The sequence below is a fragment of the Antechinus flavipes genome, chromosome 6, assembly GCF_016432865.1.
Source record: "Antechinus flavipes isolate AdamAnt ecotype Samford, QLD, Australia chromosome 6, AdamAnt_v2, whole genome shotgun sequence".
NCBI lineage: Eukaryota > Metazoa > Chordata > Mammalia > Dasyuromorphia > Dasyuridae > Antechinus > Antechinus flavipes.
This window is the reverse complement of record NC_067403.1, coordinates 211,970,954-211,996,820: the sequence shown is the minus strand read 5'-3', so window position 1 is coordinate 211,996,820 and position 25,867 is coordinate 211,970,954. Positions and strand designations below refer to the sequence as shown.

General features: G+C 38.2%; 1 protein-coding gene across 1 annotated transcript in view; it reads left to right on the top strand.

Annotated features, from left to right (window-relative positions):
• Window positions 1-25,867, top strand: part of GALNT18 (polypeptide N-acetylgalactosaminyltransferase 18) — a 449,516-nt gene that overhangs the window by 202,107 nt on the left and 221,542 nt on the right. The window lies entirely within an intron of this gene.

Here is a 25,867-nt window from a genome sequence, read left to right as displayed (position 1 = left end):
ATTCTTTTGGGATTCAAATAGTCTTCTAAGGTTAAAAAGCCATAGGCACATTCAAAGTTTGTATAAACAAAATGCTGAGAATAGTACCCAACTTCCCATCTCCTATTAAAAAAAAAAACAAAAAAACCAGATACTTGAAATACAAAGACCAAAGAAAATAATCCCTCCTGCCAAGAAGCTCATATTCCCCTGGGGGATATAAATATATGCACAAATTCTTAACCTGGTATCTATGTACTTATTAAAAATTCTTCATAATTATAATTCTCAGTGGGTTATTTTATGAATATAAAAAATTCTGAGAAGGGATTTATAGACTTCATCATACTAACAAAGTAGTCCATGATAATAAATAGTTTAAGAAATATAAATGAAGAAAAGGTAAGTTGAGGCAGGAAAGAATACTAACAATTATTTCCTTTCCAAAAGGCAGTTATAAGGAAAGCATTGATTAATCTAGAGGGTGCTATATAGGATAGGAGCTGGGTTTCTAATTTCATTTGAATAGGGAAATCCCAGATCAGTAAATGCCATGTACCAACTACTATCTCTCATCTCCACAACATAAAGTCTAAATCGATGAAAAGTTAAATAATTTACCCAGGATCAGTTGATGAATATGTTCCCCAGAAGCAGGACTAGAAGCCCGTCTTGCTGGCTCTAAAGTCAGCCCTATTTCTACCATGCTCTGTTACCTGTCGAGTTATATATGCATATATATAATTATATGCAAAGGTATAGACATAGCAGGTGGTAGATGGAGAATCATGTGTGAAAAACAACAAGATGTCAGATTTGTTTGGATCATCAAGAACATAAAGGAGAATAATGTATATACTAAGGCTGGAAAGGTAGGTTAGGACCAGACTGTGAAGCATTTTTAAATGTCAAACAGGAGATTTTGTATTTAATACTAGATATAATAGGGAGCTCTTGGAGTTTATTGAGAAAGGAAATGATGTGGCCAAACCTATACTTTATAAAAAATACTACAGTAGATGTTTGGAGAATGCAGTGAAGAGAGGGAAGAATTTCAATCAGGGAGGATTTAGGAGATTATCGCAATAGCCCAGGCAAAGGCGTTAGAGAACAATTTCACAATAATTTCACAACTTCCTGCTGGGTTTAAAGTCCCTCTTTTCATTTGATAATCCACCATAGAATATCTGAGCATGAGCTTAATTGTATCTTCCAGCTTTGCAACCTATGAATGTGATTTATAGCAATGTAGGTATTCATTTAACAATAATCTACCACCCAACTATTTGTATTTTTGTGGCATGTTGTTATAATGGTTTGTTATCCTTTGTGGTGAATAAAGGGAAATGGTTCTTGTTCTCCCCCAAATTCCAAATGTACAATATGAAGGGTTGATAGAAAGAGAAAGAAGCTGAAGGAAATACAACCATTTCACTTTTGCCATTTGGAAATTGGTGATTTAACAAACTCAGATTATGTTCTGTTTGAAGTGGAGAATGCTTTGTTGATGCCTTTTCTGCCTTCTTAGACTACAGTCTAGTCAGATTAGCTTGAAGCTCTTTTTCATCAGGGGCTTCTATCCTGGTAATCTAATCAACCAAAAGCAGCCTCTGCCTTTTTCCAATTTCCCTAGATACACACAGGCCAGAGTGATGATGATGATGATGATAATGATGATAACCTAATATTTTCCCCATTTTACAGATGCGGAAATCTCTTTCCCAAATCTGCCTTTTTTCTAAAGGTAGTTTGCTTAGAGAGGATGAGAAATATTGATTTAGTTGGGAGTTTTAGTATTTTCCTCATTTTACAGATGAGGAAATCTCTTTCCCAAATCTTCCTTTTTTCTAACGGTAGTTTGCTTAGAGAGGATGAGAAATGTTGGTTTAATTGGGAGTACTAGTATTTTCCCCATTTTACAGATGGGAAAATTGACTAAGGGAACTTAAATGATTTAAGGGCTCAGGGCCATCCAGATTGTAAGTCTCAGTGACTGGATTTCTTTCTGATCACAAATTTTCACCATACCCCCTAGCTTCCCACTTATACTCTCCCAAGAAGAGAGAAGATAATTTTATTTTTCCAGGATCAGTATTTAAGGGGATAGCCCTGAAGAAGGTAAGAATACATAAAAGCAAGTTGGGGTTGACTCACAAACCATAGAGCTTTCCCAAATCTGCCTTATTTTTTCTAAAGGTAGCTTGCTTAGAGAGGTTGAGAAATGTTGGTTTAGTAAGGCTGGGCCATGGTCATGTGGCTTTGGCCTCCTAAAGCTCTGGGCCTCTGAGTACTAAGCTCTTTTCACTCTCCCTTGTTTTTCTCACCATCAAAAGGCAAATGTGAGAGGGCTCCTCTGGAGAGATCCTAATAATTCTTAAGCTAATGCTGGAAGAACCATTATGGTCCAGACTTCAGAAAGATGTTTGCACTGAAGCTCCACTTTATGGATCTTTGGGCTTTTCCCAGTAGCCTCATGGGCAACTTTCTGCCCTTTTCAGTGATGGCTTGAGCAATGAAATAATCTCTCAGCCTCTGGGAAATCTCTGGTTCTACGCTAAGTGAGAAATGCAGTTAAGCTTTTATTGCTATCTAAAGTGCCAGTCATATCTCAAATAACAAATTGAATTCCCCCGTATTTTAGCTTATTTTCTTTTTTGGAAGGAGTTGTTTTTAATTTCTCTCTATTGCTTCTTCATTGCCATCTTTTTCTTCATCTTGGGAAGCAGCCTCTTGAGTTAGACTCTGAATTTACATGCTGGTTTTATTTAGTTTTCTGAATCATTTGGGGCAGACACTCCTTTGCCTTCTTATAACAATATTTTTCCATCAGAGTCCCACCTGGCCATTAGTTAGCTACTTTGTAGTGTGACATCATTGATATTCTGGGATCTCACTCCTTTTCCTAGGCCTTTTCCAATGTAACTATTTTCACTCGCCTTTCAGACCAGGGTCCCAAAATCTCAGAGATCCTGACTAACAGGGAAGCACTGGTAGAAGCATCTAACTGTCACTCCCTTTTCTATTACATTACGGTCAGGAAGGGATTCAGAACCACATTTTCAGCAAGACTAGCCTGGGGACATTTATCAGGAATAACAGTCATTTATGGTAACCTGACTCATTTCCAAATCCCTTCTATCCCCATACAGAACAGGGAGCTTCCAGCAAGGATTGACATTTTCCTAGGGATACATCTCCCTTTGAACTGTGCCCAAATTCAGCCTTATAAGGCAAGATATTCACTAATATGGCAAAAGAACCATGTAAACACCCACTAGTTACTTGAAGAAGAAAATTTCTGCTCAACAAATCCAATAGAAACCTAAAGCTTCTTATCAGACACCTTATTTCTTCAACTGTATTAAATTAAATTGAATTTTGCTTATAGGACTTGCTTAAGAATAATTTTTTTCACCCACCCCTACCCCAGGAAATTTTAAAGAGCAAGTTGAGAATTAACAGCACATGGGGAAACTCCATGCTAGCTTTCAGACCAGTGATACTGTTAGTTTTCAACAAAGCTTGGGCTTCATTTCCAAGCTCTTTGTTGTGTGTCCTAATCCATGAATCTCCCTAGGTTTTGGATGACCGGACCACATCTGTGACTGCCACAAGTGCCTGTCACTTACATGTTATTCTAATCTTAGCCCTAACCATCTTTGGCTTATTGCTTGGGAAGACAGATATGTTGATACTTCATCAAATGTGACATTTGTAGCTTTTCCTTGAATCATTGGATATTCTGTAAGCTTTTCCTTTGCTTCCCACTTTCTCTCACAATGAATATTCCATAAGCTTTTCCTTTGCTTTCCTCTTTCTCTCAGATTGGATATTCATTAAGCTTTTCCTTTGCTTCCCTCTTTCTCTCACATTGGATATTCAGTTAGCTTTTCCTTTGCTTCCCTCTTTCTCTCACATTGGATATTCTGTAAGCTTTTCCTTTGCTTCCCTCTTTCTCTAGCATTGAATATTCAATTAGTTTTTCCTTTTCTTCCCTCTTTCTCTAGCATTGAATATTCAATTAGTTTTTCCTTTGCTTCCCCTCATTCTCTCACATTGGATATTCAGTTAGTTTTTCCTTTGCTTTCCTCTTTCTCTCAGATTGGATATTCTGTAAGCTTTTCCTTTGCTTCCCTCTTTCTCTAGCATTGAATATTCTGTAAACTTTTCCTGTGCTTCCCCTCTTTCTCTCACATTGGATATTTAGTAAGATTTTCCTTTGCTTCCCTCTTTCTCTAGCTTTGGATATTCAGTAAGCTTTTCCTTTGCTTCCTCTCTTTTTCTCACATTGGATATTCAGTTAGTTTTTCCTTTGCTTCCCTCTTTCTCTAGCATTGAATATTCTGTAAGCTTTTCCTTTGCTTCCCCTCTTTCTCTCACATTGGATATTTAGTAAGATTTTCCTTTGCTTCCCTCTTTCTCTAGCTTTGGATATTCAGTAAGCTTTTTCTTTACTTCTCCTTTCTTCCTTTTTTACCCTCTTTTAAAATACATTATTTAACTTATATTCTTTTTCATATCACTATCACTTCTGAATGATTGTACTACTCTGAGCTTCTAAACTCCAAACAAAATCCTCCCTTGTATCACATAAGCATAAAAGTACATAAAAATATAAAAGTAAGTATAAAAAGCAAAACAAACCAGCAGATTGGCTGTGTCCAAAAATGTATCCTTCATTCTGTCTCTTGGATTCACTTCCTCTACATTGAAAAGTAAGAGGTATGCTTTACTGTGAATTCCAAGAAGCCATGATTAGCTGATATGCCTGAAGTTTTTCAGTGTTATTTTCTTTTACATTATTGCAGTCATTGTGTAAATGATTCTTCTGATTCTGCTCACTTTACTTGCTTCAGTTCATTTGAATCTTCCATCCTTCCCTGAACTCTTCATATTCATTCTTTTATGACTTAGTCATTGCATCAATAGCATTAATTTGTAATTTATGGGTAAATGTTTTCATTCCAATTTTTTCTTACTTCAAACAAGAATTGCTATAAATATATTTGTATATAAGGGGTCTTTTTCCTTCTACATTTGACTTCCTTGGGATATAAAGTGATCTCTTCTCTTTTCCAATCCCAATCTGATGAGGAGCTATCAAAAGTAATTCTGAGGATCTTCTACAGCAGGGCTTCTTAAACTTGCCACTCACAATTCCTTTTTACCTGAACAATTTTTATGTGACCCTGGTGTACTGGTATTTAAAATAGGTATCAAACATTTCCTAATAATAAATCACAATTTCATGATCCCCACATTTAATCACACGAGCTCATATGGAGTTACGAACCACCGTTTAAGAAGCTAGTTTCTAAGAAACAGCTGAGTAGCACTGAGTGTGATAATGATATTTTATGATTATCCTCTATGTCTTGGAGGCAGTGTGATTATACTCCTAGGTCCTGGGGAAAGCAGCTGGGCAGGAAGATATCATGACTTAGGAAAAACTAACTCTGCTGCAACATCTGAAAGGGCTTTTAACCACTGCTTTGGTTTTTAGTGAGCAATTCATGTTGCTTTCTACACCAACAAAGGCTCTCAGAAGAATAATTCCTGGGCTTCAGGCCTCTGCCAATGGGAAGGAAGACAAAAGGGAAACAGGGCTAAAGCAACTTTGCTAGCCATTTGGAATTAGAAGGGTGTGTTCTGAATGAGAATAAACTGTGTGATCCAGTGGTATGAGATGTGATGTTTACCAATAATAATAACTGATATTTTTCTCTCTTTTAAGTCTCATTCCAAAGCTGCTGTGTATTCTTTTTGATAGGAAATGACTTATTATCAACTAATATTGAGCAGCTATCTCCACACAGGGTGGCTCAAATTCCAGCTCTGCTATTTACATGTTGGGGTACATTAGGCAAGTCAAGTCAACTTTGTGGGTCTCAGTTCCCTGATATGTAAAATGAAGGTGTTGGATTAGGTGACCTTTAAGCTTCCTTGTAGCTTTAAACATATGACCTAATTAAACTTGCTTGGTAACTATTTACATTTAAATGAATTAATTTCACAGTTGAAAATTCAACTTTTCATGCACTCCATTAAGTCTACATCAGGATTCTTCTTTGTCTATTCATTTTGATTCCTTTTCCTCTGACATGCTTACAATTAGTGTGTACTTTGTTCTGCTCTTTGTCACTTTGCATTATTTCAAAAATGTCCTTCCAAATTCCTTTATATTACTCATACTTATCAGTCTTAATTGCATTATAGAGTTCCATTACATGAATACATCACAATTTATTTAACCAATCCCCCTTGCTTCTAGGTTTTTTAATTCAAATAATGTTTCTATAAAAATCTTTGTATAAATAGCTTTGATATTGTTTTTTCAATTACACTTTCATGCTATATTCCCAACAATGAAATTATTGGGTTAAAGGATATCATTCTTTTTTTTTTTTTGTAATTTTACTACATTTTCTAGATTTCTCTCAAAAATGGTTCCATTAACTTGCAAATCCATGAGCAATTAATATGTATGTGATTCTTTTCAATCCTATCAATTACCTCATGCTTCCAGAACATGCTTCCAATCCTATGAGATAGTTGCAAGTATTATTATATTTATTGCCCAGGTGAGAAAGTGAGATTCAGGGAAGGAATATGTTTGCTCAGTTACTCCTCCTCTTCCTTCTTCTCCTGCTCTTCCTTTTCTTCCTAGCTAGTTATGACACAGCTGGGATGTTTCTTGATTCTATATCACCACACAGCAAGGTCCAGCAGTATTCCAGTGAACATTTGGTAGGTATATAGTGATCTAGTGGATTACCTATGAAGGATTGAGCCTGGAACCGTAGGTCTTTCTAATCTAGTGTGTATCAGGCATCTTACAGCAGCATGTAGGAGAGAGAGTATGGGACTTGAAGTTTTGGTTCAAATCCTCTTTCCCTTTATTTGCTAGCTATGTGGCAAATCACATAATCTTATAACCTTGTTGACATCTGTAAAATGAAAAAAGTCAGTCTCTAAATATATGTTTCTGTGATCCAGGACTAGACCAGAGGGCCCTTCTACTCCCCATCTTCCAAAATTTGCCAAGAGACATTCATTTTTTGACTCCTTCCTTCCAAGATACTCCCATGACTAGATGTCTTGATCTAGCATCCAGGTCTACTTTTCTCTATCACATCCTCCTGCTACCTTCATTCTCTTATCCTCCAGTACCTTTCATCTTCCTTTTATGTATTGTCTTATCATTAGAAATAGTCTTTGAGGGCAATGTGCGTGTAGCTTTGGAACATAGCAAGCACTTTAATATAAATGCCTGTTGACTGATCTTATTTTCTGTCTCCTATCTCCACATATCCTCAACTATAAATGTCTTTACTAGGGTTTCTTTACAAAAGGCAATTATTGACTAATTTTTTCTAATTTTAAGCTCACTCTGAGTCAATTTGACAGCCTTCCGCTGGAAAGAACCCAGGCTTTCCTGATCCCCTGATTCCAAAACTCTCCGTATACAACAGTGCCTCAAAATTCAAGCCAGTCAGACGTAATGGTTTACTTGTAGCTTCCCTGGCTTTCTTCAAGTCTCAGCTAAAGTTCCCCACTTCTGCGTGAAACTTTTCCCAACTTTGCTTTCCCTATGAGACCACCGATCAGTTTATCCTTTATATATCTTGTACATGCATCATGGTTAGCATCTTGTCTTTCCACTTAGACTGAACTCCTCGAGAGTAGGAATTGTTTATTATCTTTTTACCCCCAGCCTTTTGCAGTAATCATTTGATAAATGTTAATGACAAGTTGGTGGATGGGAAAGAATGCTAATGAATTAGCAATTACCCATAATTCTCACCAATGAATTTAAAGCATTGCATCAATGTGAGTAATTTTATTAGTATAATAATAATAACAATATGCATGGGCAATCTCAGGAAATGGTGAATTATTGTAGGTCTTCAGATTAAGGTTTAATATTTGTGAGACTGGAGTAGAAGGATCTGTTGTTTCAGATAAAAGTTCAACTTGGTGCCCTCCAAAGCCCCTTCCAATGCTGAAATTTTATGGCTATAGGATATGATTCATACACTTAGATTATTTTTTGTCAAAAGGCTTTGCCCTTTTAGTATGACTGAAAGTTCAGGACCCTATTGTTTGCCTTTGATTGACACTGCATAAAAGTAGAACAGAATTATGCTGCTAAATTGGCAATTTTTCAGTTGGCAAGTTAATTTCTCTCTTTCCACCCCCTCTTCAGAATTGCTGGCATGAAGACTTTTTTGGAATCTCCCTCACTGGACATCAAATACATTAATAGACCATAGTGTTCAGACATAATACAAGTTTCCTTATCTTTCCTGTGATAAATACTTTCCCTGTCATGCCAGAAAAAACAGATTTTGTTTGAAAATTGCCCCTTTCCTTTGAACATCTCTTGGACATTAATTCAAAGCCAGTTCTTGGGCTGGAAGGTGCCAGGGGTTTGGAGGGGATATTTGTTAACTTTTTTTCTAAAGGACAAATCCACTTCTGGCTGCAGTGATACAGCTGTTCCTGTCCTGGCTCTGAGAGAGTTACGTCTGGGAGTGATAATGAAAAGATGTCTGTGGCGTTAACAGCTGCCAGGATTGATGGTGCTTCAGGTCTGGGGGCGGCTGGGTGCTCATCTGTACAGTAGGCAGATGAGAGTCTCAGCTCAATGCACAATTGTGTCCCTTTTTCAATGGCCATAAATTGCATCTTAAAGATTTAGAAATGGGGGGGGGGAGTGGAGGGAGGAAGGAGAAAAGTCGGAACAGAAGTGAGTGCAAGGGATAATGTTGTAAAAAAAAAATTACCCAGGCAGGGTTCTGTCAATAAAAAGTTATAATTATTTAAAAAAATAAAATAATGTTTATAACAGCTATTTTATTTTTGTGATAGCAAAGAACTAAAACCTAAGAGGTTGTTATTAATTGTAAAATGATTAAAAGCATTGTGGTATATGAAAAAAATTTAGAAATGGGCTATTTAACAAGAGAAAAACTCATACTATTATTTCTTATAAGTTTGTTTTTCCAGGCTTGTTCATCTACCCTATCCCTATATCAAATATATATTCAAATTTTCCTATTTCCCAAATGAGCCTACAGACTGAGATGCTATCTTATCTTATAGTAACAAAAGTAATAATATATTTATATAGTGCTTTCAGTAATTTTTTTTTTATAAATTTTATTTAATTTAATAATAACTTCGCATTGACAGAATCCATGCCAGGATAATTTCTACCCGACATTATCCCTTGCAATCACTTATGTTTCGTTTTTTCCCCCCCCTCCCTCCTCCCCCCCCCCAGGATGGCAAGCAGTCCTATATATGCTAAACATGTTAGTGCTTTCAGTAATTATAAAACACTTTCCACTCCTCTGTCTGATGAGAGTAGAGAATGCAAATTCCTCCATTTAGTAAATAAAGCAACAGGTTCTGAGAGGACAAAGTTATTTTCTCAGACCTATTAAGTCTGTTAATTAATCTATTATTTATTTATGGTTTATTTAATATAAAATATATTTCAAGAAGTTAACTAAATTATAAATTTAATTATGATTAATATTAATTAATAGGTTCCATCTATTTATAAGTCTATGAAGTGTCATAACTGGGGTAAATTAATCCAGGTGTCCTGGCTTGTGAACCTTTTACATTTCTACATTATAGATCATATCAGAGATGAATCTCTCATTTTGCATGCCATATGGAATATAGATTTAGGGTCCTCATCTGGACTCCTTTTACAGATGAAGAACCTGAGGTCAAGAATGGTTAGACTATTTGCCTGAGGTTTTTTATTTTCCCTTACTATGTATTTCTAATGAAAGAGAGAGAGAGAGAGAGAGAGAGAGAGAGAGAGAGGAGAGAATGTGTGTATGTGTGTGTATGTGTGTGTGTGTGTGTGTAAAACATATATGCATATGTGTGTATACAAAACATATATGCATATGTGTGTGTTTGCATATCTATGTATAGTGTGTATATATAGAAGCATATATATTTATATATTTGTAAGTATATACATATTTATTTATAAGTAGCAAACATTTACATTCAGAACATTTTACATGAATTGTCTCATTTATCTGAGCTGGGATTTTAACACAAGTCTTTTAATTCTAAAATCACCGCTCTTTCCACTAACCCATGCTGCCTGTTTTAATGTTTCTGTTTTTTCCAAATTGCTAAATATTGGCTCAGTTAATGCATTCATTAAATACCTACTATGTAAGCACTGTACTGACTGCTCACAAATATAAGCCAAAACAAAGAATCCCTTTCCTCAAGGAGCTTATATTCCAATATGGAAAAATAATAAATAAAAGGGAGGTGAAAAGCAGAAATGTCAGAGATAGCATATGGTGTGAGCTGGAATGAAGAATGAGAAATGAGAAATTAAAACCCACCACCCTTCCTCAAAATGGTGGTTCCACAAGGATGTCACCAATGGGAGAAGGGGTCAGAGACATTCCAGAGTGGGAACATCTCCATGGATTTTCTATGGATCACAGCTTCTGTGGGATAGAAATTGGAACAAAATAAGGAAGCCCAGATCAAAAGCCTCTGCAGAGCCTTTGGAAGGAATGGCTTCTGGCAAGGCTACAGGACAGATTCAGTCTTCTTCACCCTGATCTACCCTTAGACTTCCTTTGTATCGTGTTAATTAAAAATAATAAGATAAGGCATAGCTATTTGGGCAAATATTAAGCACAGTATCAGCCATTGTGTTATAAAGTGAATCTATATATGTACCATAGCAAACAAGAGTTTCTAATGAATTATGAAATGTTAGGGAACATAGAGATACAGTAGGACATAGAATAGTACACAGAGTGTAGGACTTGGAATCCTGAGTTCAAATCCATCTTCTGACATGAGCTAGTTGAGAACTGAAAGTACATAACAATCTTTTTATTTCTATTTCTATTTTTTTAGCATTAGAAGCTTCCTAGAACTTAATCTATTCTCTGAATTGGTGAAGAGGATTCCCTCCTGGGAAGTTTTCCATTGAGGAAATCCGATCTAGTAAACATTTATAAATGCATAGTATGTGGGAGTTCTGTGCTAAGTAGTAGCGATGGTTCAAAATCATTTTTGCCCTCAAGGAGTTGACATATTTGGGGGAGAAGGGGATCACATATTCCCTCACACACAATGCTTTCATGCTTGTGCTAGGACAAGGATTTTTTATCATTCATATTCTTATCAATAATCATGAAAAAATGGATCAGTTTTGCCACTAGCTTTATCAATATAGTAGTAATATTTGTGGTTTTAATTACTATTACTAACAATAATAATGACCCAAATCTTGTCCCGTTGCCTTCAACTGCGTCCCTGTGGGGGCCAGGAGAGCTCAGCTACTTGATTGTCAACAAGGTAGTTTCATTCAATTCATTCCAGGAAATTGATGTATAGAAACACTGTGTTTTATGTGTGAACAGTTGAAGTGTATATTTAGAAGCTCCAGCATTGAGCTCCAGACTGTCAGCACTCTTTAAAAAAATGATGGCATGCTCTATGGAGTTCATTATATCTTGTTGGCAGAATCTGAGGTTCCAAGGGTTGTTTTAAAGTAGTGAATAACAGCACATATAAATCCCTGCTCCTCAGATGCATGCATTTTTCACTCCCTAAAATGAGTTCTTTACATTTTCTTTCTGTAGTTGGCATGGAACATAAAAACTTAGGGCTCTTTAATCGCACCTAAACATCTTGCATAATTTTTAATCAAAATCCCTTTCCTTTGTGTTTCTACTGTACCTCACACCTAGGACTGGTTGCTCAAGGGCACCCCTTTCTCAAGTATCCCACGGTCTATACCTTAAAACATAAAGTCAACACAATGTGTGGGCAGAGAGACATTTGAAGGGCAACGCCATGAGCATTTGTGGCCGCAATCTGGCCACTGGCCAAATCAGCGAAAGCCTGGAAATATACACTTAAATGGTTTACCTAAATTGGAGAACATTTAGGCAAAGGAGGGGTATTTTTGGGAAAGTGAGACATTGATAGGAGTTTTGCTCTCCTCTGTCCTCTCTGGAGTATGTTTTAGCTTCATCTTCCTGGTAATGGGCTTTTAGGAAGTAGCATAATGGGTCTGAGCCAGACACTCCCCCCATGGGAAATGCTGATGGGATCTGATCACATTACAGCCTAATGATTTGTCAGACTTGGTTCTGAAGCTCAAAGTGATTTTGGAGTTCATGCTTTTCCCTGTTGGGGGTTAGTGGAGGCGGCACACTCTCATAAAAAGAATGCCGGATCCTAAGGGTTGAATGGAACTTAGCCATTAGATAGCTCGACATTTTCATTTTACAGATGGGGAAACAGAGTCCAAACAAGATCATAAGTTAGTACGTGACAGAGCCAGGATTCAAACTAACTCCAAATCCAGAGCTCTTTCTAATGTACTGCATGCTAGACCAGGTACTAGAGTATGTACTATTCACAGTGTCATAGATTATACACTATAGACAATGCTAGGCTAGGGAGTAGGACGATCAGGATCAAATGCCAGCTCTGACACTTTCTTGGCTGTATGATTCTGAGTAAATCATTGCACTTCTCTGAAGTTCAGCTTCCTCCTCTGTGAAATGAGAATGATGATACGTGTTAACTTCAGAAGGCTTTTGTGAGAATGAGATGAGATCATTCTGGTAAAGTGTTTGGTGACCACCAAATGTTTCTTGAGAAGATAGCTACTTGTCTTGCCAGGGAGATTGGTAGAAGAAGTTTCCTAGTTCGTGGCAACTGACCCATTCTAGAGGTTTGAATCTTTTGCTAAGTCTGAGCTTGAGTCTCTAGTTTTATCTCACCTGGTGTGGTTGGGAGCTGTCCATGCAATGGAAAGTCCTACACTCTGAATCCAGGCTCTGCTGCTTGCCACCATAGAAACCTTGGACAACTGGCTAAACTTGTCTCTGCCCCCCAATTCCCCTATTTGTGAAATAAGAAAAGTGGAAGAAATGCCCTCTAAAATTTCAGTACTAAATCTTATGATCCATGGTTTGCAGGAATATCCATCAAATCTTCTTGTTTCTCCTGGTGACTTCTAGTGGTTGGTATATATTTTTGGGATTCCATGCCCTCCTTGCTTGGTTAAGCCAGATAATGAAAAAGACTGTGGAAAGTGAGAATTTCTGGACTTGGCCAATGCCCAAATTTACTACCACAACTGTTTGTGGTATTGCCTTTCAAATGTTCCTCTGCCCACAAGCAGTGCAGAAGTTATATTTTAAACCTTATTTTTTTTATCAATTTAATCTAATATGTTGTTTGTCTCTAACTCTATTGTTGGAGAGGAGGGAGGTCTGTACTTTGTTCAAAACAGAAGGAATAAGAGTGAGAAGGTAACAGATTTTGGAAAGGGAATGTCCTCTATGAGCTTGTATGTGATTTTAATAACTATAGCCCTATTTATAAATGAAGATTCCTAATGATCTCCTAAGACTTACATAGCTCCCAAATATGTCAGTTTTGACTCCTGCTCATCTAGCCATTAAAACAGTCCCTACTTGCCTTTAATAGGCTGCATTTCATCTGTGCATGTAGTGGGGAAAAGTTGGCCTGGGAGTGTGGAGATCTGGATGGAGATCTCTTCCACTGATGACTGGTATGTCCTTAGGTAAGCCCTTTTCCTGCTATATACCTATTTCTTGTTACATAAAACAAGGAGGTTTTCCCTGTCAGCTAATACAGTATCTGTTGATGACAAGAATCATTTCTTCAGATATCTGTAGTGAAGGTGTTAGGGATGAGATGGAACTTTTTCTCTTTCCTCTGGGATATTGCCTTCCCAAAACTCTTTTTTCATCTGAATCCACCACTAACTTTCATTCAATAATCCATCCAACAAACTTTTTCATTTACTTGCCTACTGTGTATGAAATGATGAATAGAAAGCTAGAAAACTAGACTTATGTTCCAGTCCCATCTCTGACACGCATTTGCAATGCAACTCTGGGTAACTCAGAGTTCTAGCCAACTCTCTAAGAATATAAGTTGCAAAGAAGGTGCCAAATTGCATTGGTAAAAGGATTTTTTCACCATGGAAATTCCCTATTCCAGTGAAACCATAGGTTCAAACCCTTCCTTGACTTTAAAACACAATTCTCTATGTATTCATGAGAACTTTCTAGGCTTTGGAGAAGTTACTGAAATGGAACTCAGTAGACCTTGATTTGAGTCTTCATAATGAGTCTAGCATCTGCTGTCCAATCTGCTGTGTAATCTTGCACAAAATACTTCACCTCTTTAGGGTTTCTTTCCCTGATCTGCAAAATGAGAAAGGCTGGATGGACATGTGCCAAGGATGACATAAGAGAGAGACATCCATGCTCTTTGAGGTCTCTTCCAGTTCTGAAATAATAGTTAAATAATAAACAAGTTTTCTTTTAGCTCTGATATTTATGATTCTGTGAATCCAAATAATGTCCCTCACCTCTTCCAACTTCAGTTTCCCTCATCTGTGAAATGGGTATGGAGATGTCACTCTACCTAGTAGTTTCTTCTAGGGAAAGAAATAGGGATGGCACTGAAAAACTATTGAGAGTCATTTATAAATTGAAGTTCAAGATGGATTAAATGTTAAATAGCCATTTATGGTTGGTTATAATCCCCAAATGGAATTCTTGTAGGAGTGTTTTTTTCTTTTCTCTCACTATTTGAAATGCATTATTAGGTGCTATATTTCAAGAGAAAAAAGTCTAATTGAATGTCCAGAAATGGAAATGTCTCTTGTCAGCTTTCAGTGAACTCCTGCTGGCTGGCGTCTGCCTGTCAATCTCCTGCAGAGCATTAACTCAACCCATTACTTCACAGCCAAAGGATTTGGAAGTGGGAACCTTGCTCAACAAACAAATTGAAATGGCACAAAGAATGATCATTACATAAACCCAACTACTACCTAATTTGTTAATGTGAGACTGGCCAACCCAGCTAGAGGGAAGAATAATTAAATGTTTGTAGGTCCCACTTTCAGGTCTCTTGTACTAATCTTGCACTGAAGCAGATTAAGTGGATTGCCCCCAAATCACACAGGTAATAGGTGTGTGGGGCAGAATTTGAATTCTTGTCTTCCTGACTGAAAACTCTATCCACTGCTCTACTAAACTGTCAAAGAAAGAGTCCTTCACGTTAGAAGATCTACTCCTGTCTGTCCCACTGACTCATTGCAGGACCTTGGACAGCTCCCTTGTTCTGATTGGGATGGATGCCTGTTTTGATTCCCTCTAGACAACTCCTGCAGGGATTCCAACTTGGATGTCGCTCCTGCCTGGACCTAATCCCTCAGTGTCCTACTGTAGGGCCATAGCCACATTTTCTACCCCAGCTCTGCTTTTCCTCCCTTCCTTTTTAGGAGGCTAAGAATATCAAGCAAGTTTATGAATCACCCTCTTATCTATCTGAATAATTTTTATTTCTCTCCTGAGCCTGGGGATAATGAGGATGGTGATACAATGTTCGGACATCCTGAGCCTGAGCTCTACCAGACTGTTGGGAAGAGAAAAATGGTAATTACCCAGAAACTTGAGTTGACACTTCATCTATGAATCATCATCACCACCACCCCAGGACCTTGGGAGGAAATAGTGATAATTCAGATAGTTCAGAATAACGGGGCTTTGTGAGGATACTATAATCATAATCATAATAATGAGGATAGTTCACTTTGTCATAGAGCTATAGGATTTGCAAAGCACTTGAAAGTCTGCAAATCACTTTAGGAGCAATATCTCACTTGAATGGTAGATGGTATATCCCAGGAGATAGTTTATTCTAGGAACTCTCCCTTCCAAGGAGTATCTGCTTATCTTTTTGTTTGTGGTTTTTTGCAAGGTAATTGAAGTTAAGTGACTTGTCTAGGGTTGCACAGCTAGTAAGTGTTAAGTGTCTGAGATTGGATTTGAACTCAGGTTCTTCTGATTCTAGAGCAAATGCTCCATCTGCTATGCCATCTAGTTGCCCTGTCTGCTTAATTGTTAATGGAGTTGTTGGTCATTCAGTAGTTTATCAGTGGTGTCTGATTTTTCATGACCCCATTTGAGATTTTCTTGGCAAAGATACTGGAGTGGCTTGCCATTTTTTTCATTTTATAAGTGATTTCTCTGGTGTCACACAGCTGGTATGTATCTGAGACAGATTTGAACATAGGAAAATGACCCTGTACTCTATTTGTCACTCAGCCGTTCAGTTTTCCAACTGGTCTCCTCTCTTATTTACCGCCATCCTTTCTCCCCTTCTAATCCCCATTTCCTTCATGCCCCTCTCTTTGGCTCAAGGTCAAGATGAGACCGGAAAGACCCCTGAATAAGAAGCTGGAAATGTGAAGGCAGCTTTGTTCTTTCTGCCCAGCCTGCTACAAGCTTCTCACTGAGGCATTCTTCCCCTGAAGCTCCTGTGGCCTCCGAGGCGGCTTGGAATTCTGGCTCTGTCTCCAGATGGGCGCATCTTGCTCCCCTGATTAGCCAGAGAACAGTGCTATTATCCTCTCCTGTTATAACACTTAATTGCCAAAGCTAGGCAAGCTGCTCTTGGGCTGTTTTCCTACTGTATCAGTATATTCTTCTAAAAGCCGTGGGGATGTTTCTAATCCAGAATTCCCCACCCTCATTAGTGGCCTAGATGCTTTGCATCTCAAGCATATCTCTGAGACCATACTGTGGCATTTTCAGAATGTCATCTGTAATTATTAAAGGGATTTTTTTTTTCTTTTAGAGGAAGAAAATACACAATCAAGTATTGGTTTTAGAGTGACTAATAAAATACACACCAACAGAAGCATTTGAGCTAAGGAAGAGAATATCCCACTCTCAAGGATGGAGAGAAAAGGTTTTTGTTCATGGAATTTCATTTGTTGTTGGGGACTCAACAGACATCCACAGAAATGGTCACTATTTACTGCCAAACACATATATGATTGGTTCTGTGATGTGGATGCCATGTTTGGTTGAGGGGAGAGCAGGTTTTCATCTGAACCAATAAACAGGCCTTTATTTCCTCCAGGCCCCTTTAGCAGGCTCCCTCTTTTGAGAATAGAGATGAGAGGAGGGGAAAGATGGACAGCTTCTTTGCCCAAATAGCTATAGATTGACATGGGATCATAAACAGAGCTACAAGGAAACTTAGAGAACATCTAACCCCTTCATTTTACATATAGGGAAACTGAGGCCCAGAGAAGTCATAGCATCAATATTATTGAGCTAGAAAGGAATTTAAAAGCCATCTAATCCAATCCCTACATTCTATACATTAAAGAAACAGACATAGCAGAGAACATAAAGTCATTGATTAAGAGCTCGTTGGGACCTTAAGCAGAGCTATCTAGTCTATCCCCCTTATTTTACTAATGAAGTAATTGAGATCTAAAGAGATGAATTGACTTGCCCAAGATCATTAACAACAATAATGATTGTAATAGCAATAGCTTGTATTTATAAAGCACTTTAATGAATGTTATTTTATTTGATTCTTACAACAAACCTGGGAAGAAAATAGTATTATTTTCCCCATTTTACAAAGGAAAGAATCAAAATTGATAAAGATTGTGACTTGCCCAAGGTCACATAACTGGATTTGAGGCTGGATTTGAATTCAGGTTTTCCTGACTTGAAGTTCAGTGCTTTGTTTGAACAAGGGTCTCCTAATTCTGAATGTGGGGTTCTTTTCCACTTCCCATGCTGCCTCTCCATATCCAAGTCTTCAGTTAGTTAGCTTTTACTGATGGTATGTCTATCAGTGTCCCAAACACTTAGAGGTGAAGGAGGAGATGCTATGTGAGGAGTTACTGTTTTCTATGGAGTATTTGAGTCTGGAAGGATCAAGTGATATAATATATGTAAGGTGATTTGCGCGCTTTAAAGCACTATCTAAATGCTAACTACCATCATCTTTGGGGCAACTAAGTGGTACAGTGAAAAGAAGACCAAAACTGGAGAAGACTCATCTTCCTGAGTTCAAATCTGGCTTCAGACACTTACTAGCTTTTTAACCCAGGGCTCAGGGCACAATTCTTAGTCTCATTTTCCTTATTTGTAAAATGAACTGAAAAAGGAAATGGCAAACCATTCTAATATCTTTGCCCAAAAATCCCAAATAGGATTATGAAGAGTTGGACACAACTGAACAATAATCCGAAAAAAATTATCATTACTATTATTGTTATATTATTATTATTATTAGTGATGGAACCCCAATTGGTCCTTAGAGATGCATATAAGACAGAAAATGCACCTCCTCTACTCTTAAAGAGCATATGATGTGACTGTGAGGTCCATGAATTCATATGAAATCATTATTGGGGGGATGCAAAGCTCTACTAGGTCATTTCTGTTGGTTACAGGAATTCTTTGGGAAGGAAAGATGTCCTGGAAACTCAAATTAATTGACTAATGGTTTCATGACTAATTTCTAAGACTCTTAAGTAATTCCTGCAAATGTGTTCCTCCTTGTGATCTTATTCTATGACTCAAGTCCCAAGGGGCAGTTATCAGTGTGAAGGGAAGCAGGCACCCAAAGCACTTTGGCTGACTTCACTCAAGAGGGTTTGCATAGAAAACGCACAGCTTTCTTCTTCTAAAATTCAGACATAGGATAGTAGTCACCCAACTATTGGGGAATGGCAAAATAAATATGTGAACATAGTAGAATATCACTGTTAAATAATAAATGCAAAATAGGAAGAATTTAGAGAAATCTGGGAAGACTTTATATGGACTAATATAGAACCAGGAAAACAATTCACATAATGAAGATGATAAAGCAAAAGAAAACAACATTGAAACTCTTAAGAACTCTGATCAATGTTCTGACCAATTAAAATTTCAAAGGGCTGATTGTAAAATAAAATTGTGGCTCATCTCCTGGTAGAAAGGTGGTAGTCCAAGGGTCCAGAATGGAATGAACATTTTGAAATCAAATCTTGATTGCTTAGCTAAACTTGCATGTTACAAAGGAGAGCTTCGCTGATTGGAATGAAGGACCATATATTGGTAAATAGAATTTTCAAGTATTACTATGATATTAAAAAACGTCTCTACCCTTCCTTAGTCCATTACCATGTTTCCTGTCTCCAAATCTTGGGGCAGCAGCTGTGTATTGTGATGTTTTCCAGCCTCCCCAGACCATCTGTTCCAAGCTTTTGCATACCTGTGCCTGGGGAGAAAGTGATGAGAATGGATGAAGCCCAGTAATGATGGATGGATGTGTATCCATGCAAGCTGCTCCTGGTGGACAAGACATCTCTCAGACCTTGCTGGCTTGCTGGCTGGGAAGAGATTTCATATCCACCTGTTGCTTGCCTCCAGGAATAATTAAATGATAAAACCCTCTGAGATAACATGTGGATGAAAGAAAAATAGAGATTTAGATCCATTTTCTCTGGGAAATGTCAAGGAAGAGAAAGAAAGTCAATCTTTCTGTTGAAGTTCAGAAATGTCACCTTTCTGTGAATCTTTCAAATGCTTTTATTTTACTTCAAAGGGCTAAGTGATTAGTGTCCTTTCTGAGCAATACTCTGTGGTGAATGTGTTCATGAAAATCAAATGTATCAAGAGTTGAAGAAGCTGATGTTGTGACAGGTGAGGGATAGAAGTATGGAAGGATATAGAAGGGAGCAAGTATTTATTAAGTGTCTACTACATACCAGGCACTTTGCTTCCAGATATTTACTGCAGTCATTTGGGAAGGATCCTGAGTGACCGTGCTATAGGACTGGTCATATGAAAGAGCTTCCTATTCTTGCCTTTCAGAAATAAGTAACCTTATAGCACATTTCTATAGCTCAACACCTTTATAACATCATTAATTTAGATTTGAAAAATACCATAGATGTCACCATTTCAAACCCCTTCTTCAACAGATTAAGTACTAAGAGGCAGAGTAGTTAGTGATTTGCCTAAGTCTTACAAATATGAATATCAGAGGCAGGAATTCAGGACTTCTGACTCTAGATCCAGAATATACATATTGCCATGAGATGTAGTATAAGTCTCATTATCCTCATTTAACAGAAAAAGACTGAGAGAGACTAGAAAGAGACATACAAAGACAAATATAAATAGAGAAGGATGGAAGGAGAGAGAGAAGAGGGGAGGGGAGGGGAAAGACAGAGAGAGATAGACAGACAGAAGCAGAGAGAGACTTGCCAGACTAGTAGCTGAGGTCACATCACTTATAAGTTTTGGAGCCAGAAATCAAACCTTGATCTTGTGACTCTAACCCCAAGGATCTTTCCATAGCTTCCCCTACTCCTGAATCTGGTCTTATATTGAGACTAGCTGGCATTGTAGATTGCCCCAAAGTAATCTTAGCTTCATGTCTCTAATGAGAGTTCCTGACATCAAAGGCTTGATACTGGTCAAAAAGAAATTCATTTTCTGTTACTAGATAACAATAAGAAAGTTAAGTAAAGAAAGTGCAAACTAAGGAGGATCTTGACTCACATATAGACTTCTCACTTTAACTCAAAGCCATTCCAGGTTAAAATAGAGCCCAAAAGAAGGAAGCTTGTAGAAGGTGAATGGATGAAGACAATGTGAAGAAATTCCTGAGCTAACTCCAAAGCCCATTTATCACAAGGTTCTCTATCATATCCACTAAGGATTATGCTCTGGGGTTTCATATTCTTCTTCCCCATATTCTTTTGGGTTTGCAAGATAGAAAAAAAATCAGTCTTTTAGATAGCTCAGGTGTCCAAAATTTTACTTCCATGTACAAGAAATAAAACCTTAGCACTTTACAAAAGACAACTCTGTAGGGCTTGTTGCTTAAACATAAATCGATGTAATAAATGATTCAGATGATCAGAGATTAAGATAAGTGAGGAGATGAGAAAATGCCTTTGGTAAGTCCAAGATGGCACGCTTAAATGAAGGACATCTGAAAAGTCCTCAAGAGCTGGTAAATGTGGCTACTGAGTCATTGGCAGAAGTTACTGCTGAATTATTGTATGTGTTCTGTGAGGAATTATAGAGAATGAGAAGACTACGTTTTGTTTTGACTTTCCAAAAGGGAAAGAAGGTAATATCTTAGACAATAAGTTGTGAGCTTGAAAATTCTTAAATGGACAATTCCCAGATGACTGAGAAAGGACAAAATGATCATTAAGTTCACTAGGCACCAATGTGAGCTTATCAAGAATAAGTCATGCTAGACTAATTTAATTATGTTTTTAGGCCAGTAGAAAACTGCTAGGGCCATAGTATATTCCTAGATTTTAGCAAAATATTTGATAACGTCTTCACCTCTCACTGCTGTATCTTGGTAACAAGATAGAAAGATGCGGATTGCACAATAATAGGTTCTCGAACTGGTTTGGGGCTATTTCTGGAATGGAAAGCTAGAAAGAGAGAATGTGAAAGTGAGGCTAAAGGAGACATAGAAAGTAAAGATGGAAAAATGAAAGAAACAGTGGGGAGGGAAGAGGGAAGAGATATGAAAGCACAGAAGGAAATGGGAGAAGACAGGTGAGAGAAGAGAAAATAGAAGAAAAAGGAAAGGTTAAAAAGGAGAGAGAGAAGTGATAAAGAGGGCAAGAGAGACAAATAAAACAAAGAAGAGATGTGAAAGAGAAGAAACAGAACAGAGGAAAGATTGAAAGTTCTAAATGGATGTATAAAATGAAGCAAGAAAGAAGAGAGATGAAGATAAACCAGAAGAGAGAAAAGAAGGGGAAAGAATAAATAGAAGAGCTAATTAGAGGTAAGAAAGAAGAAAGATTAGAAACAGGAAAAGGAAGGTGAAGGAAGACAAAGGAAGAATGAAGAAAGAGAAAAGAGTGGAGAAAGAAAGAAGAGAATGATGAGAAAATAGAAGATGAGGAAATGGTAGAGAGATGAGAGAAGAAAGAAGAGAGAAAAAAGTAGGAGAAAAGAGGAATAATCAGAAATAAAGAGATAGTTAGAAGACATAAAATTGCTTTTCCTCCCCCAGTTTACCCCTACTGTGCTCATCTGTTTGCTCATCTTAGTTCAGAAGGAGGGTATGGTGCATAAAGCTTGTAAGTAGTTTCAGCAGGATTAGAATGACCATGGCCCACATAGTGTGTGTAATTCCTCCGAAGTACAATGATGTCCCTTGTTATTGAAAACAATGTGAAGAAATTCCTAAGTCACCTCCAAAGCCCATTTACTGCAAGATTCTCTATCATATACACTAAGGATTATGCTCTGGGATTTCATACTCTTTTTCTCATACTCTTCTGGGTTTGGGATGGAAGAAAACTTCAATCTTTTGGATAGCTCAGATGTACAAAATTTTACTTCCACGTACAAGAAATAAAAACTTAGCACTTTACAAGACAACTCTGTAAGTCGTTTCTGTAAGTGGTGAGTGTGGGAAGAGCAAGCCTGAGTAGCCTTGGAAGACATGAGTCCCTGGAGGACTGGGACGTGAGACAGGACCACTGGAAGGAAGGCAGGAGAGATAGAGTTGTGTCAATGTTGCTGCCTTTACAATTACTTGTAAAGCAATTACTTCCATGTCCAACTGAGATCAAGAGTTCTTAAAGGACCCCTAGGCTCTCTGGGCATTCTGCTGAAGCTAAAGGACCCTTTCTCAGAACCGTGTCTGTAAAGAATTGAAGAAATGTTAAATTTCATCTAGAGGTTAGTGAAAGCCGTGTTCTTCCCTTTCACACCCATCCAGGGGTTCATGAAGCTGGGGTGAAGGACCTATGGCTGAGGGGGGCTTTCAAGCCCCAAATCAAGCTGTCCAGTGATTTCCCATAAATTGTGGACCTGTGTCCTGGGAACCTGCCATCCTCTTCTTGTTAGAATGTCTCTCACTTCAGTGAGGATTTAGCAGATCGTCTTTGATTCCTGAAGCAGAATGGACCTGATTCTGGCAAGGCAGTGGGCTAATTATGGGCAGCTGAGTGCTTTCAGCTTGGAGCACAGCCAGCATCTACTTCCCACTGGGGTTGGGGGTGAGCAGAGAAGCAGAGCAACGGGGTGGGAGTGGGGAAGATGGACAAGGGCCAAGGAGGTTTTGCAAAGAAGGTAACAGCTTGATTTCCACTTGATTATAGTCCTTGAGAAGAGGCTCTTGGACAAAGATGGGGTGCCCTCAGTCTGTGTCTGAGCAGAGAGTACGAGGGCTGAAGCTGTTATACCCAGACCTCTTGGGGAGGACAGAGAGAGAATGAATTGAGCTAGCCTGGCAACACTTTTAGGTTTTGGAACACTTTTTTCTTAACTTGTAGTGCAGGCAGGGCAGGAGGATGAAGAAAAGATAAAAGTAATATGGTGTAATGGAGGAAATATTGGCTTTGGAGTTAAAAGTGTCAGAATTTTAATTTAGATTCTATTTCTTGATTCAATCATTTTTCAGTAATGTCTAACTATTAATTGCCCCATTTGGGGTTTCCTTGGCAAAGATACTGGAATGGTTTGCCTTTTTTTTCTTCATCTAATTTTACAGATGAGGAAACTGAGGCAAATGGGGTTAAGTGACTTGCTTAGAGTTATATAATTTATTATTAGTAGTAGTAATAGTAGTAGTAGTAGTGAGTCAATTGGGATTAATTGACTTGCTTAGAGTTACATCATTAATTAGTAATAATAATAATGTTTTCAGACCAGTAAAAAACTGGCAGTAGTAGTAGTGAAGCAATTGGGGTGAAGTGACTTGTTTAGGGTTGTATAATTAATTATCAATATTAGTATTAGTAGTTGTAGTAGTGAGGCAATTGGGGTTAAGTGACTTACCTAGGGTCACACAGCTAGTAAATGTTAAATATCTGAGGCAGGATTTGAAAGCAGTTCCTCTTGACTTCAATGCTCTATCCACTGTGCCATCTAGGTGCCCCAAAGTTATATAATTAGTACGTGGCTGAGGCTGGATTTGAATTCAGGAAGATAAGTCTTCCTGACCCAGACCCAGTGGTCTGGAGCCAAGAGGGCAGAACAATGGATTTAGAGTTAGGTTCAAATCTGTTTCCTCAGTTGTAAAATGAAGAAGGGGTTGAGTGAGCTAGAGGACTTGGAAGGGCTCTCCTCACTGTAATTCTATTCTATCAGCCCCAGGTGATTGCAAACCCACCTTTGGAAGTTCTGGGTTGGGGGGCTTCAGAGTGTGTGTGAAAAAGAATGAACCAACTCTCTGCTTGATGAAGGCTTGAGGTCTCAGTTCATTAATCAGGGGAGGTTGGGCGTGGAAAAAGGCAAATTAGGAGAAATCACAAACAAAAGTAAAACCTGCCTTTTCCATTAAAAGATGGGGATGGAGGAGAGGGAGAACATTTTCTCTGGAGCAGACGCCCCTGTGTCTGACTGAGGAGCCCAGTCCTGAACTGAATAGTATGATCTTTCTCTTTTGAGTTTGGATCGTGGATTTAGAGCCAAAAGTAGGGACTGGGACTGGGACAGCGAAGTGACTTAGCTGGAGTCACAGAGCAAGACCTTCCTGCCTCCACACCCAGGTCCCACACTGAATCTCGGGCCGATGCCCAAAGAGTGGATGTGATCCCAAAGGGGCTTCTGCAGTTGTTGCTGATGGAGTGAGTGTGGGGAAGGGAAGCTCTGCCTTTTGGTGTAAACCTGTTAATCCTCAAATCCCATTCTGATCTTTTAAAGTGTCAGTGTTTCTGCTGTTGTAAGCTCCTTCAGTTTGGAATAAAGAAGCCACGCTCTGCCAGCTGGTGCCCTCTCCGTAACCCAGCCATCGATTGCTCCAGATGGATTTCCTGGGTTATCAATGGTATTTCCTGTAGCCTGCCCTTCCTCTTCTTGTCCTCCTCCTCACCCCCCAGAAACCATTCATGAAGAGCTTTTCTGATCCCAAAATAGGAGCTGAGGAAATACATGCTGAGTGAATGTGTGATGGCAGGACAGACCACAGCACAAAGGTGGAAGTCACTTCCAGCCCCCTTATTTTCTAAAACAATCAGAGAGAGGAAGGAAGTGTCTTGCTGGAGGTCACAGAGAAGGCTAGGGACAGGACTACAAGTAATAAAAATAATTAAAAATAAACTCAGGGCTTTCTAGTCATTCTAGTCCCGAGAAGTAAATTGTGCAAACACTGAGCCGAAAATCAGGGAGTGTTAATTGGTGATTCTTCAGGAATGTCTGACTCTGGTCCTGTTTGGAGTTTCCTCGGCAAAGATACTGGAGTGGTTTGCCATTTACTTCTCCAGCTCATTTTTTACAGATCAGAAATTGAGGCAAACAGAGTTAAGTGATTTACCTAGAGTCATACAGATTTGAACTTGAAGCAATGTCTCCCTGACTCCAAGCCCAGTGTTCTATCCTCTACAATACTTAATTACTCCATATCAGAGGACCAGAGTCCAAATTTAATCTATGATGCTTAATATTTGTGGTCCTTGGAACTTTAATCTCTAGAGACCCAAGTTTGCTTATCTGTTAAATTAGGAGGCTGTGTATCCCAAAGAGATTTTAAAGGAGGGAAAAGAACTCAGATGTGCAAAAATGTTTGTGGCAGCCCTTTTTGTAGTGGCTAGGAACTGGAAACTGAGCAGAATGGCTAAATAAGTAATGCTATAAGAATGTTATGGAATATTATTTTTTATAAGAAATAATCAGCAGGATGATTCAAAAAGGCCTGGAGACACTTACAGTAACTGATGCTGAGTGAAGGGAGTAGAACTAGGAGATCATTGTACACAACAGCAAGATTATACAATAATCAATTCTGATGTACATGGCTCTTTTCCACAGTGAGGTGATTCAGGCCAGTTCTAATGATCTTGTGATGGAGAGAGCCATCTTCATTCAGAGAGAGGAGGGTGGTGATTGAGTGGATCACCATATAACATTCTCACTTTTTTGTTGTTGTTTGCTTGCATTTTGTTTTCTTTCTCACTTTTTCCCTTTTTGATCTGATTTTTCTTGTGCAGTAAGATAATTGTGGAAATATGGATAGTAGAATTGCACATGTTTAACAT